The following is a 14,004-nucleotide window of genomic DNA, read 5'->3' as shown; positions in this document are numbered from 1 at the left end:
GGATGCTCTCTATGGTGCACCTGTAGAAGGTCAGGATCCTCTCTATGGTGCACCTGTAGAAGGTCAGGATGCTCTCTATGGAGCACCTGTAGAAGGTCAGGATCCTCTCTATGGTGCACCTGTAGAAGGTCAGGATGCTCTCTATGGGGCACCTGTAGAAGGTCAGGATCCTCTCTATGGAGCACCTGTAGAAGGTCAGGATGCTCTCTATGGGGCACCTGTAGAAGGTCAGGATCCTCTCTATGGAGCACCTGTAGAAGGTCAGGATGCTCTCTATGGAGCACCTGTAGAAGGTTAGTGATGAAGCCATATCTAGGAGCTTATATTATTTAATAGTTATCCATTTATTGTATTGTTCTTTTTTGTTTATAGTAAATCTTCCTTTTAATTCTTATTTAAGTTGATCAAATAAGTTGTACCATGCCTCTGTTTTGTAAAGACAGCCTTTGGGCACCGGGGGAGGGGAGACCGGCTCATTATTAATATGGGAAACAGGTGGTAGTGAGCGGCGCACCCGGTAGGCTTATGGTTTTTTACCATCGGGTAAGAAGGAAGAGAAATGCTTGATGTGTTGACAATAAATTGCACTGAAACGACTTTTGCTCGGACCTTGAATCTTACCCATGCGTAAGATTCGCTGACTGGTGCCTCGGCGGCACTTTGCGTTATATTTCTTTCTAATATTTTTATGATTTTGGCCGCTATAAAGTAAAAAACCCGCCTCATGAATGGATACTATTTTTTTTGGAAACCCTTTTTCTGTGGATGGCCCGCTGCAAAGAGGGAGAAAAGGATTTCCTTATTGAAACTTCCGTGAGTCGCGTGGAAAAGAGGACGGACGCCGGCCTCGAGTTGGAAATGTTTGTACGCGAGGCAGAGCGCGTGGGACTCGTGAGTAAACAAGAGGAAAAATGAATGAGTCATGCTTGTTGTGATTTAATCAATGGATGCATACGCAAATGAAGATATGAGCCAAACGTGTCAAAGGTTATGGATGGAATGATTAAGCGCTTCATCAAAGAAATAAGGACGTCTGTGCAAGCCAGCTTTACGCACGCTGCGGAGAACAGCGTGATGGATTAACGCAGACGCAATCTGATCAAAGGTATTGAATGCAATTAAAAGCAACTCTCAAGTAAAAATGACTGAACCTAAAATGCCATTGAGGCAGAGGATCTTTTCAAATCCCTCACGGCCACACGCAGAGGGAAACTTGGAGTGTGCACAAGAAAACTAAATGAAACTAAAGCCCTGCTCACTGACGATGGAAATGTTGATGATGTTGATGATTGCATGGATATGTTTAAAACTGCTATGGATGAATTCAATAAAGTGCATCATTCTCTCCAACAACTCTTATCTGAAGAGGAAAAGGACATTGATGCAACGAACTGGTATGAACCCAGAATTATGAACTTGAATTACTTTGCAAAGGAAGTTAAAGCATGGAGAAGAGAACGTATTGCACAACTACAAGTTGATCCACTTAACAGTATCTCCAATGCCTCCAAAAGGACTTCAACATCAAGGGCCTCATCTGCTGCTAAGTTAGCATCAGCAGAAAGGGCAGCTCTGGAGGCTAAGTGTGCTGCTTTAAAGCACATGCATGCACTGCGACTGGAGGAAACCATTCTCAAATCAAAGATGGAAAAGGTGGAGATGGAATCACAGATTGCAGCAGCAGATGCCAAAATGAGGGTACTTCTCAGCCCACATGAGGAAGATCATCTTGGGGATGCTATGAATGCTTATTTAGATGAAGAAGGTAAACTGGAAAATGTGGAGCAAACGTATACAGACACTTCTGTCTTGGAATTTATTGAAGTAGCTGCTGTACCTAAAACTCCACTACATAGAACAATTGTGGATTTCCATAAAAGATCTCGGCAAGCAAATGGTGCATCAAGCCCACAACTGGAAAATCCTGCAATCAACATTTTTACTCAGGAAAACCTCAACACACTGGCACAGAGACAAAAGGACATAGCTGATCTCATGATAATGCAACAAAATCTATCCCTGCTACCTAAGAGAGAGGTGCCTGTGTTTAATGGGGACCCACTCTCATATCAACCTTTCATGCATGCATTCAGATACCTAATTGAAGAGAAAACTAGTGACTGCCAGGACAGGCTCTACTTTCTTGAACAGTTTACATCAGGTCAAGCCAGAGATCTGATCCGTAGCTGTCTTCACATGGATGCACAAAGAGGATATTCAGAGGCCATGCAACTTTTAAAGAGACATTATGGAAATGAAATGAAAATTGCAAATGCTTATCTGGATAAGGCACTCAACTGGACAGCTATCAAGCCAGATGATGGACAATCTCTTCATGCCTACTCACTATACCTAAGAGAATGCCTTAACGCCATGCAGGACTTGGAGTACATGGATGAGCTAGACGTCACATCAACGTTAAGACTAATTGTATCCAAGCTACCATATAAGCTCAGGGAAAGATGGCGCACAACAGCGTATGAAGAATTTCAAAAGAAGAACATCAGGGCTAGATTCAAACATCTGGTCGAATTCACCGAAAAGCATTCTGACATATTATTACACCCAGTGTTTGGAGAAATTAAAGACTCAAATCCCACTAAAAGAATAATCACCAACAATAGGACAACTGACCTCAGAACACCTAAAAGGAGCAGTAGCTTTGCCACGGCTGTCGCCGCAACTGAACATCATGACACCAAGCTACAGGCATTTAAGGTGCAGCAACCCACCTACATCAAAGCTGCCCCTGCAACCCTATGTAGTTTCTGTCAAGGCAGGCATGCAGTAGTGGACTGCTTAAAACTCAAATCAGAGCCTCACGACCAAAAGGTTAATTATCTAAAGACAAATGGTTACTGTTTTGGTTGCCTTAAGAAGGGTCACATGAGCAAAGACTGTACATTGAAGCTAAACTGTCTAACATGCCAAAGGAAACATCCAACACTGCTGCATATTGATGATTTAAATTCAAAACAAGTCACCCTGCAAAACAGTAGAACAGAACCAAAGCGAGCGTCCATCAACAGTGTGAAGGTATCAGCTGATCAGTCAACAGGGGCCGGTGAGGATTGTGCTCTTGCTATTGTTCCAGTGCAAGTTAAAGCAGCAAAAGGAAGCAAGTATATTCATACCTACGCCTTTCTTGACCCTGGGAGCACGGCCACATTTTGTACTGAAAACCTAATGAACCAACTGAATACTAAAGGACGAAAGACTGAAATTCTACTCCGTACAATGGGACAAAAAAGGAATGCAAAAAGCTATGAAATCACAGGTCTGGAAATAGGAAACATAGATGGAGGACAATTTATCAACTTGCCCAAAGTGTATACACAAACTAAGATTCCTGTCTCAACGGAAAACCTTCTCACACAATCCGATCTTGAAAAATGGCCTCATCTCAGTCAGATCCAAATCAAGGAAATTGATGCAGACATTGAAATGCTGATAGGGATGAATGTTCCCAAAGCCTTGGAACCCTGGGATATAATCCACAGTCAGGGTAATGGACCATTTGCAGTGAAGACAATGTTTGGATGGGTGGTCAATGGGCCCCTCAAATCTCACACTGCTTTGGATACTTCTGAAACAAGGTCAGCAACCGTCAATAGAATTTCACTGGATAATCTGAGGGACCAGCTAGTCTCACAGTACAACCAGGATTTCCCTGAAAAGGAATATGAGGAAAAAGAGAGATGTCATGTGAGGACAGGAAATTCATGGACTTGGCTGAAAGTTCAATAATCATCAAAAACGGACATTACAACTTACCTCTACCCTTCCGTGATAAGGACTTGGCCCTGCCTAACAATTACAACATGGCACTACATCGCACAGCCAACCTTGCTGGGAAATTCAAGAGGGATTCAGTTTACGCTGAAGAATATAAAGCCTTCATGGAAAAGGTACTGGACAAGGGCTATGCCGAAAAGGTTCCACAAGATCAACTTCAAAGATCAGACGGCAGGCTCTGGTACATACCGCATCATGGGGTTTACCATAAAAGAAAGAAGAAACTCAGGGTTGTATTTGACTGTTCATCTTCATTTAAAGGAAAGTCCCTTAATGCTGCACTCCTCCAAGGTCCGGACTTGACTAATCCCCTTCTAGGCGTCTTGCTTCGTTTCCGTCAGGAGAAAATTGCAATAATGGCTGACATTGAAGCAATGTACTACCAAGTACAAGTACAGGAAGACCACCGTGACTATCTCAGGTTTTTGTGGTGGCCTCAAGGAGACATCAGCAAACCACTGGAGGTCTATCGGATGAATGTGCATCTCTTTGGTGCAGTATCATCCCCAAGCATAGCCAGCTTTGCCTTGCAACAAGTGTCAAGAGACAATATCAGTAAATACAGCACGGAAGTACTGGAAACCATTCAGCGCAGCTTCTATGTGGATGATTGTCTCAAATCAGTGGCTTCTACAACTCAAGCTATCAACCTTACCAAGGATCTAATGAAGGCATGTGCCGAAGGAGGATTTACTCTTACCAAATGGGTGAGTAATAGCCAAGACGTGCTTAGAACCATCCCTGAAGTGCACAGAGCTAAACCAGTTGAGCAACTAGATCTGGACAACGAAAAAAACACCTCTAGAAAGAGTTCTAGGCATCCAGTGGAATATTGTGAGAGATACGTTTACCTTCACTGCTGCCATCAAACACAGAGTTCCTACAAGAAGAACAGTTCTTTCTATTGTCAGTTCTATTTACGACCCCCTCGGTTTCCTTTCACCATTCATCCTCAAGGCCAAGCAAATCCTTAGAGGACTCTGCATTGATAAGTGTGGATGGGATGAAGTTATCCCAGAACACCTTTCAAAGTCATGGCAAAGATGGATAGCAGAACTAGATCAGCTGGGCAGATTTGAAGTGAACAGGTGCATGAAGCCTGAACATGTTGGACTCATAAGGACTGCTGAGCTGCATCACTTCTGTGACGCAAGTGAAAAGGGCATGGCACTGCAAGCTACATTAGATTCACGAACCACAAAGGAGATACTCATGTGTCATTCATTCTCGGGAAATCCAGAGTCAATCCTCTGAAGCAAATCACCATTCCCAGACTGGAGCTCGCAGCTGCTACACTTGCTGTAAAAGTTGACAGGATGTTACAGAAGGAACTAAACATGAAACTACAGAAATCAACCTTCTGGACAGATAGTACATCAGTACTAAAATACATCCACAACCAAACAAAAAGATTCCATACCTACGTTGCTAATAGGATAGCTGTGATTCACAACTTGTCCCAAGAAAGCCAATGGAGGCATGTAAGTTCCAAGGACAATCCAGCAGACTTTGCATCACGTGGATTGAATATTGAACCATTCTTGGAGTCCACAAGATGGTTGAATGGCCCTGACTTCCTTTCAAAGGAGGAAAGTGAATGGCCCGAAGTGCCAAAGGATCTTGGCCACATCCTCCTTAATGATCCAGAGATCAAAAAGGACATCTCTGTTAACAGCTTGAAAATAAATAACTGTGCAACCACCGACCTCATTGAACACTACTCCTCTTGGAAAAAACTACAGAGAGCAGTTGGTTGGTTGTTGAAACTCAAAAGACTGCTTCAATCCAAAAGAGCTAAAGCACCAGTGACCCGCTCCAAAACTGCAGAAAGACAACAAGGACTATCTGTGGAGGATTTGGAGGAAGCAGAGAAATCCATCATTCACTATGAACAAGAGCGCTACTTTGAATCTGAGCTGATGCTGCTAAGGAAAGGAAAAGATGTTAAAGCTGACAGCCCCTTACGCAAAGTTGATCCTATTCTGGATGAAGGTATCCTACGGATTGGAGGACGCATAAGTAAATCTGCTATGCCAGTACATTTGAGAAACCCGATAATCCTTCCAAAAAACTCCCACATATCCAAACTGATTCTACGCGATATTCATCAACAGGTCGGACACTCTGGGAGGAACCACATGCTCTCCAGACTAGGCCAGAAATTCTGGTTACCCTCTGCCAACTCTTCTGCAAGGAAAATAATAAAGGCTTGTGTTTTTTGTAGACGCATGCAAGCTAGAGTTGGAGAACAAAAAATGGCTGACCTACCTGAAGATCGTGTGGCTCCAGACCTTCCACCTTTCTCTCATGTGGGAATTGACTATTTCGGACCCATCGTGGTTAAAAGAGGTCGAGGCCAGGTGAAGCGGTGGGGGGTAATATTCACCTGCCTTGTGAGTCGAGCTATTCATCTGGAGGTGGCGAGTACCCTGGATACTAACTCCTGCATCAACGCCATAAGGCGGTTTTCATGTCGAAGAGGACCAATTCTAACAATCAGAACAGATCGTGGGACCAACTTTGTAGGCGCTCAGAAAGAACTGGAGACTGCTCTAAACCAGCTTGATCACAAAAGGATCCAGGATTCCCTGCTCTCTGAGCAAGTCAGGTGGCTGTTCAATCCCCCATCAGGAGCACACTTTGGAGGAGTGTGGGAAAGACTGATCCGGCTGGTGAAAAAAGTACTCTTTTCAGTTCTTCAACATCAGGTCATGGATGATGAAATGCTACAAACTGCCTTTTGTGAAGTTGAATCTATTCTCAATGACAGACCAATCACAACTGTGTCAGCTGATCCTAATGATTTAGAACCCCTCACGCCAAACCACCTGCTGCAGCTGAAAACCAAACCACTCTTACCACCTGGACTCTTCTGCAAAGATGACCTCTACACCAGAAAGAGATGGAGACAAGTTCAATACATTGCAGACCTCTTCTGGCAGAGGTGGGCTAAAGAATATCTGCCACTCATGCAGCAAAGGCAAAAGTGGGTCAACACTAGAAGGAATCTTCAACCCAATGATATTGTGGTCATCGTCGATGAAACGGCACCAAGGAACTCGTGGCCCCTCGGCCGTGTGGTTAAAACCCTGCCCGGACCCAAAGGTCTGGTCAGAAGTGTGTTAGTTCAGACCAAGACTAACATCCTGCAAAGGCCCATTAGTAAGCTCTGTCTACTCCTGGAAGCCAACTGAGCCAAGAGCTAGCCAATGCCCTACCCCTATCCCCTGCACACACACATACTGTCTTTCTTACATCTTTCCATACACAAACCTCTCCATTTCAAACTACACTGATACCCTTTGACTATTGTCTCCTGCCTCAGGGACAGTGAGTGGTGAAACTACCAAAGACACTGATGCAGCATGAACTTTGGGGGGGATCTAAGTGGGGGCTAATTGAAATGACTTGTTGAATGTATATATGCATATTAGTAGATTTTGTATGATAAACAAAAATGGAATTAGATATTTTGCGTAGTCTCAAATATTTAAAGGTGTTACCTGGCTCCATAGAATGTTTTGTTGTAATTGATTTGCTATTGCATCACAATTAGGGGCCGGTATGATGAAGCCATATCTAGGAGCTTATATTATTTAATAGTTATCCATTTATTTTATTGTTCTTTTTTGTTTATAGTAAATCTTCCTTTTAATTCTTATTTAAGTTGATCAAATAAGTTGTACCATGCCTCTGTTTTGTAAAGACAGCCTTTGGGCACCGGGGGAGGGGAGACCGGCTCATTATTAATATGGGAAACAGGTGGTAGTGAGCGGCGCACCCGGTAGGCTTATGGTTTTTTACCATCGGGTAAGAAGGAAGAGAAATGCTTGATGTGTTGACAATAAATTGCACTGAAACGACTTTTGCTCGGACCTTGATTTTTACCCATGCGTAAGATTCGCTGACGGGTGCCTCGGCGGCACTTTGCGCTATATTTCTTTCTTATATTTTTATGATTTTGGCCGCTATAGTTAGGATCCTCTCTATGGTGCACCTGTAGAAGGTCAGGATGCTCTCTATGGAGCACCTTTAGAAGGTCAGGATCCTCTCTATGGTGCACCTGTAGAAAGTCAGGATGCTCTCTATGGAGCACCTGTAGGAGGTCAGGATCCTCTCTATGGAGCACCTGTAGAAAGTCAGGATCCTCTCTATGGTGCACCTGTAGAAGGTCAGGATGCTCTCTATGGAGCACCTGTAGAAGGTCAGGATCCTCTCTATGGAGCACCTGTAGAAGGTCAGGATCCTCTCTATGGAGCACCTGTAGGAGGTCAGGATCCTCTCTATGGTGCACCTGTAGAAGGTCAGGGTGCTCTCTATGGAAAACCTGTAGAAGGTCAGGATCCTCTCTATGGAGCACCTGAAGAAGGTGAGGATCCTCTCTATGGTGCACCTGAAGAAGGTGAGGATCCTCTCTATGGTGCACCTGAAGAAGGTGAGGATCCTCTCTATGGAGCACCTGTAGAAGGTCAGGATCCTCTCTATGGAGCACCTGTAGAAGGTCAGGATCCTCTCTATGGTGCACCTGTAGAAGGTTAGGATGCTCTCTATGGAGCACCTGTAGAAGGTCAGGATCCTCTCTATGGAGCACCTGAAGAAAGTCAGGATGCTCTCTATGGAGCACCTGAAGAAGGTCAGGATCCTCTCTATGGAGCACCTGTAGAAGGTCAGGATCCTCTCTATGGAGCACCTGTAGAAGGTCAGGATCCTCTCTATGGAGCACCTGTAGAAGGTCAGGATGCTCTCTATGGACCACCTGCAGAAGGTCAGGATCCTCTCTATGGAGCACCTGCAGAAGGTCAGGATGCTCTCTATGGAGCACCTGTAGAAAGTCAGGATGCTCTCTATGGAGCACCTGAAGAAGGTCAGGATCCTCTCTATGGAGCACCTGTAGAAGGTCAGGATGCTCTCTATGGAGCACCTGCAGAAGGTCAGGATCCTCTTTATGGAGCACCTGTAGAAGGTCAGGATCCTCTCTATGGTGCACCTGTAGAAGGTCAGGATCCTCTCTATGGTGCACCTGTAGAAGGTCAGGATCCTCTCTATGGAGCACCTGTAGAAGGTCAGGATCCTCTCTATGGAGCACCTGTAGAAGGTCAGGATCCTCTCTATGGAGCACCTGTAGAAGGTCAGGATCCTCTCTATGGAGCACCTGTAGAAAGTCAGGATGCTCTCTATGGAGCACCTGTAGAAGGTCAGGACCCTCTCTATGGAGCACCTGTAGAAGGTCAGGATGCTCTCTATGGTGCACCTGTAGAAGGTCAGGATCCTCTCTATGGTGCACCTGTAGAAGGTCAGGATGCTCTCTATGGAGCACCTGTAGAAGGTCAGGATGCTCTCTATAGTGCACCTGTAGAAGGTCAGGATCCTCTCTATGGGGCACCTGTAGAAGGTCAGGATGCTCTCTATAGTGCACCTGTAGAAGGTCAGGATCCTCTCTATAGTGCACCTGTAGAAGGTCAGGATCCTCTCTATGGAGCACCTGTAGAAGGTCAGGATGCTCTCTATAGTGCACCTGTAGAAGGTCAGGATCCTCTCTATGGGGCACCTGTAGAAGGTCAGGATGCTCTCTATAGTGCACCTGTAGAAGGTCAGGATCCTCTCTATAGTGCACCTGTAGAAGGTCAGGATCCTCTCTATGGAGCACCCGTAGAAGGTCAGGATGCTCTCTATTTTTAATTCTTAATTATATATATATTATATTTTTCTCAGTGCAAGCTGATTGTTTTCAGTTGATCTGACCTGCTAAATATAAGCCTGCACATGTACATACATGTTTACAGGTAAGTGTATAATATGATCACTAAAATACATTTAATTCAAGTCAATGATTGTTATGAGTTTAGCGAAAAGTTACCAGTTGTTCCTAGAGTCTCTAAAAGTACAATGGGAGCCAGAGCCTTTTCTTATCAAGCTCCACATTTGTGGAATCAGCTTCCAGTTTGTGTTCGGGCAGCAGACACCCTATCCGTTTTTAAGAGTGCGCTTAAGACCTTCCTTTTTGATAAAGCTTATAGTGATAAAATTAAATAATCTAATAAGAGTGCATTGACGTAGATACGTTGTGCCTCTTCACCTATACATTTTAGTTCTTACTCTTTCACTTAAATCCTAAAAACTTAGATCTTACATTTAAAACTTTATCCAAACCGTTCCCCTCTCTGACCTCTCGAGGTTCTATTAGAGGGTAACAGGTTGCAGAGAACGCCTAGCCCGGCCCGGGAGTGTGGAACGTAGCCACAGACCTACTCCTTACCTCTAACCAATTCAGGTTCCAGTGGGGACCTTTCTCCCTGCGTGCCTCTCCACCTCTGTTTCCTACTTCTTACTTGCTACCCTTTTCCCTCAACCTATCCTAAGGGAGTGCATGTACGCAGACACGTTAGTTTAGCTGCTATAGGCTTGGACTGTTTGGGAGGGCACCTTACTCCATCTTTCTGGCTGTTTGTACCTGTGTACTCTCATGTTCCGATTAACCCAGCTTCCCCCAAATCTCTTTTTTGTGTCCATATATACACCGGGATCCTGAGTCGAGGCTAATCCTGTTGCTGTGGTCGTGTGTCCTGGATCCTCTATCCTGAGCACTGGATCTGAGTCCTGGACTTCGAGTCGTGGCTGAACCTGTCTCTGCGGTCCTGCCAGACTCTCACCATACTACTTCCCTGATGGCTCCCACAGGATTGCTGACATCCTCGTGGATTCATCTTCTTATTACAGACATATGCATTTCCAAACATTTGGACTACCTATGTTGTAAATGTATTATCTTTTCAATTTACACACGGCATCTATTGCACGTCTGTCCGTCCTGGGAGAGGGATCCCTCCTCTGTTGCTCTCCCTGAGGTTTCTCCCATTTTTCCCTTTAAACTGTGGGTTTTCTCTGGAAGTGTTTCCTTGTACGATGTGAGGGTCTAAGGACAGAGGGTGTCGTATTGTCATACTGATATTCTGTACACACTGTGAAGACCACTGAGACAAATGTAACATTTGTGATATTGGGCTATATAAATAAACATTGATTTATTGATTCGCAGTTTTCCAAACATCTGGAATGACATTGCTTGTTATAGAAAGATTAAAAACATGACAAAGTGGTTTGGCTATAATATCTGCAGCTAGCCATAAGAAATAAGGGGGGATATCATCCGGACCTGCTGATTTTTTGGGGTCTAGGTCCTTTAGAGCCTTACAAACCTCCCCAACATTGAAGGGGTTGAAGGAGAAAGTGTGGCTACTGGAGGCATGACTGGTGGTGATGGAGGGAGATGATTTACCAAAAGATAATGTGTCAAACAAGGAACTGGAGGCACTAAAATGTTTATTAAAACAATTAAGCATCTCTGTCTTATTTGACAGAGGGGTGGAGTCAACAACAATGTTAGGAGGCAGCTCTAAGGAGCGAGAGCTGGCAGAGAGGGATTTTATGGTATGCCAAAATCTCCTAGGATCGTTTAAACTGTCTGTGGTCTGGGATAAGTAAAAATCGCTTTTGGCGTTTTTAATGGAAGCAGTATAGCGATTACGCAGTTGACGAAAAAGAAGCCAGTCAGCCTCAGAGCCTGTCTTCCTCGCAGCAGCCCAAAGGAGATTCCTCTTGCGTAAGAGGGCTGCCAGATCAGAAGTGAACCAGGGGTTATCACGGCCCTTCACCCTGAACCGGCGAAACGGAGCATGTTTATCTAAAAAATAACTAAACTGTCATAAAAATACTTCCAAGCATGGTCAACATCACCAATCAATAAAAGACGATCCCATTTAAAATGAACTAAGTCATGAAGAAAGGCTTGCTCTATAAAGTGCTTAACATTTCTTTTCAGAACAACACAGGGTTTGGTACGGGCTATTTTGTATCCCTAATAGCACCCACTAGACCAGTGGTTCTCAAATGGGGGTACGCGGACCCCTAGGGGTATGTTGGAGTACTGCAGGGGGTACGTGAGATTTATTTTATGTTAATGAAAAAACAACATAAGTAATGCATTTAAACAAACTACTAATAGTAGATTAACTACTTTATTGAAAGGTTTACAGTAATTCTGGATAATAACATGGGAAAAATAAAAGGGGTGCTCTCTTTTCCTCTCCCTCTCCTGACAGCCCATCAGTCTTGTGCAGCTCGCTGAACCTGTAATGAGTGACCCGACAGTAAAGAATACATATATTTATAACTCATTTAGCTTGTTCCAGAGTAAATAAACAAGCTAAGTGTGTTAGGTCTAACTCTTAGTGTGTTTTGCTCCACTCAACGGTCCGTCACAGTGGGGGAGCTGTGATCCGGTAGAGCTGCGTGTTCTCCGTCAGCAGCAGCTGATCTGATCTCTGATCTCTCTCTCTCGTCCGGTTAGACTTCACTCGCATTTATGTCCAAATCTATCAGATCTAGCTAGTTCTAGTTAATGATATGACTGCCTGCTTATCAAAGGACACCTAAACAATAAGCGTTGCTTGGCAACGGCGTGTGGCCGCAAAGTATAGCGCAGCATTATGCATATGTTTATATGAGGGGTCAAAATCCCATGCTCATAAAATGCTCATATATTTTTTTCTCTACATTCCCCACTCCCCAAAATAAATAAATATTCCAATTTTCGGAAAAGTAACGAAGTTTGAGCAGTGTGGGTTTTATATGAACACACATATTTCAAAACACGAAGTGTAATAACTGCAGTTGCCTCCCTGTCAGAATGACAAAGATCCTCAGTGAAGCACAAGCCCATGTTTCTCACTACATTGTAAGTACAACTTATTAAAAAGATCAGTTCAATGCAACTAATGTCGTCCTAGTGTTATTGCATGATGTTAAAATTGGTTTGCCATGAATTTAGTGATGGATTGTAAACATTTGAAATGTAGCATTGAAGTGTTTCTCAGTTACAAGGTTGTTGTTTTAATAAATCAGACACTGATGGTGCAGCGCTGTACTGTACCTCTTTATATAGGCGTTTCTTCCTTAACAAAATGTGTTTGCGCTGATCAGGGGGTACTTGGCATAATTTTTTTTTTCAAAGGGGGTACATTATTGAACAAAGTTTGAGAACCACTGAACTAGACAATGATCACTTAGGTCATTAGCAAAGACCCCGGTTGCATATGTATATATATATACATACATACATATAGCCTACATATATATACATATATATATATATTTAATATATTACCAAGTGGTTTCATGTACAACCTACACAAGTATCATGCTAAATTAATCTCTGTTGCTTGGATATCACTAGATCCTGTTACATCAGCGTAATATAAAAGTACATAACGATTTATGTATAAATTAGCAATTACTAGCTAGCCGCTAGCTGCTAACTGCCGCGGCTGCCTCGTTAGTATCAAAATCCATCATATAGCCTAACATCCATTACCATGCTGTCATGAACGCGTGGTGCTGTTACGTGTACAAATTAACGTGCTTAATGTGAACAAGCCTTTTGGGGGGCCTGGGTTGCGGTCGGATAATCCAAAAATCAGCTCCTAACGTCTAACCCTATCGTCTATTCCTTGACCTCTGAGTGAACGTCACGGGGTTAAGGGATAGTGGATAGGAGAATTCAAAAGGATTTAGGAGAAGAGACTGCGGTACTTTAGAGAATCCGAATGCACTTTCACTATCCGATGTGTTTATGATGCGCCAGCGGACGTCATTAATGTGCGTCTGCTGCTGTGGGGAAACTATGGAAACTACAGTTTTCTATAGCGGACTACAACATGGATGTATACATCCATGTTGTATAAGAAGGAGGGACTACTGTAAACTCATCTATAGTCTCTGCACCGTGCTCTGATGCTGTTGTTTTATGTTTTATGATAATTAATAAAATGCAAACCGATCTTTTTCATATGGGTGTTTTAGAGTTGTGCCCCCTAGATCAGTCTCTAGTAGCCTAATTGTGTGCTCAAAGTGCACCAGATTGAAGCATTTTACTTTAAAATGTTAAAACAAATCTTCCCGGTGGTCCACCCCCGGACCCCCCTAGGCCTAGAGGATGTGAAGTCCAACCCCCAATTAAAACATGTTCATTAGGGGTGGGCGATACCACAAAATCTGGATTCGATCCGATACCAAGTATTTCAGGGCCAGTATCGCCGATACCGATATCGATACCGATACTTTTTTTTTAATGAAAAGCGTCTTATGTACTTTCATATAGGGGAGAGCTGCATGACATGATTTTTTAGCTGAAATCATCATAAATAGACTAAA

Source organism: Gymnodraco acuticeps, unplaced genomic scaffold, assembly GCF_902827175.1.
Source record: "Gymnodraco acuticeps unplaced genomic scaffold, fGymAcu1.1, whole genome shotgun sequence".
Lineage (NCBI taxonomy): Eukaryota > Metazoa > Chordata > Actinopteri > Perciformes > Bathydraconidae > Gymnodraco > Gymnodraco acuticeps.
Note: the sequence above shows the minus strand (reverse complement) of the source record.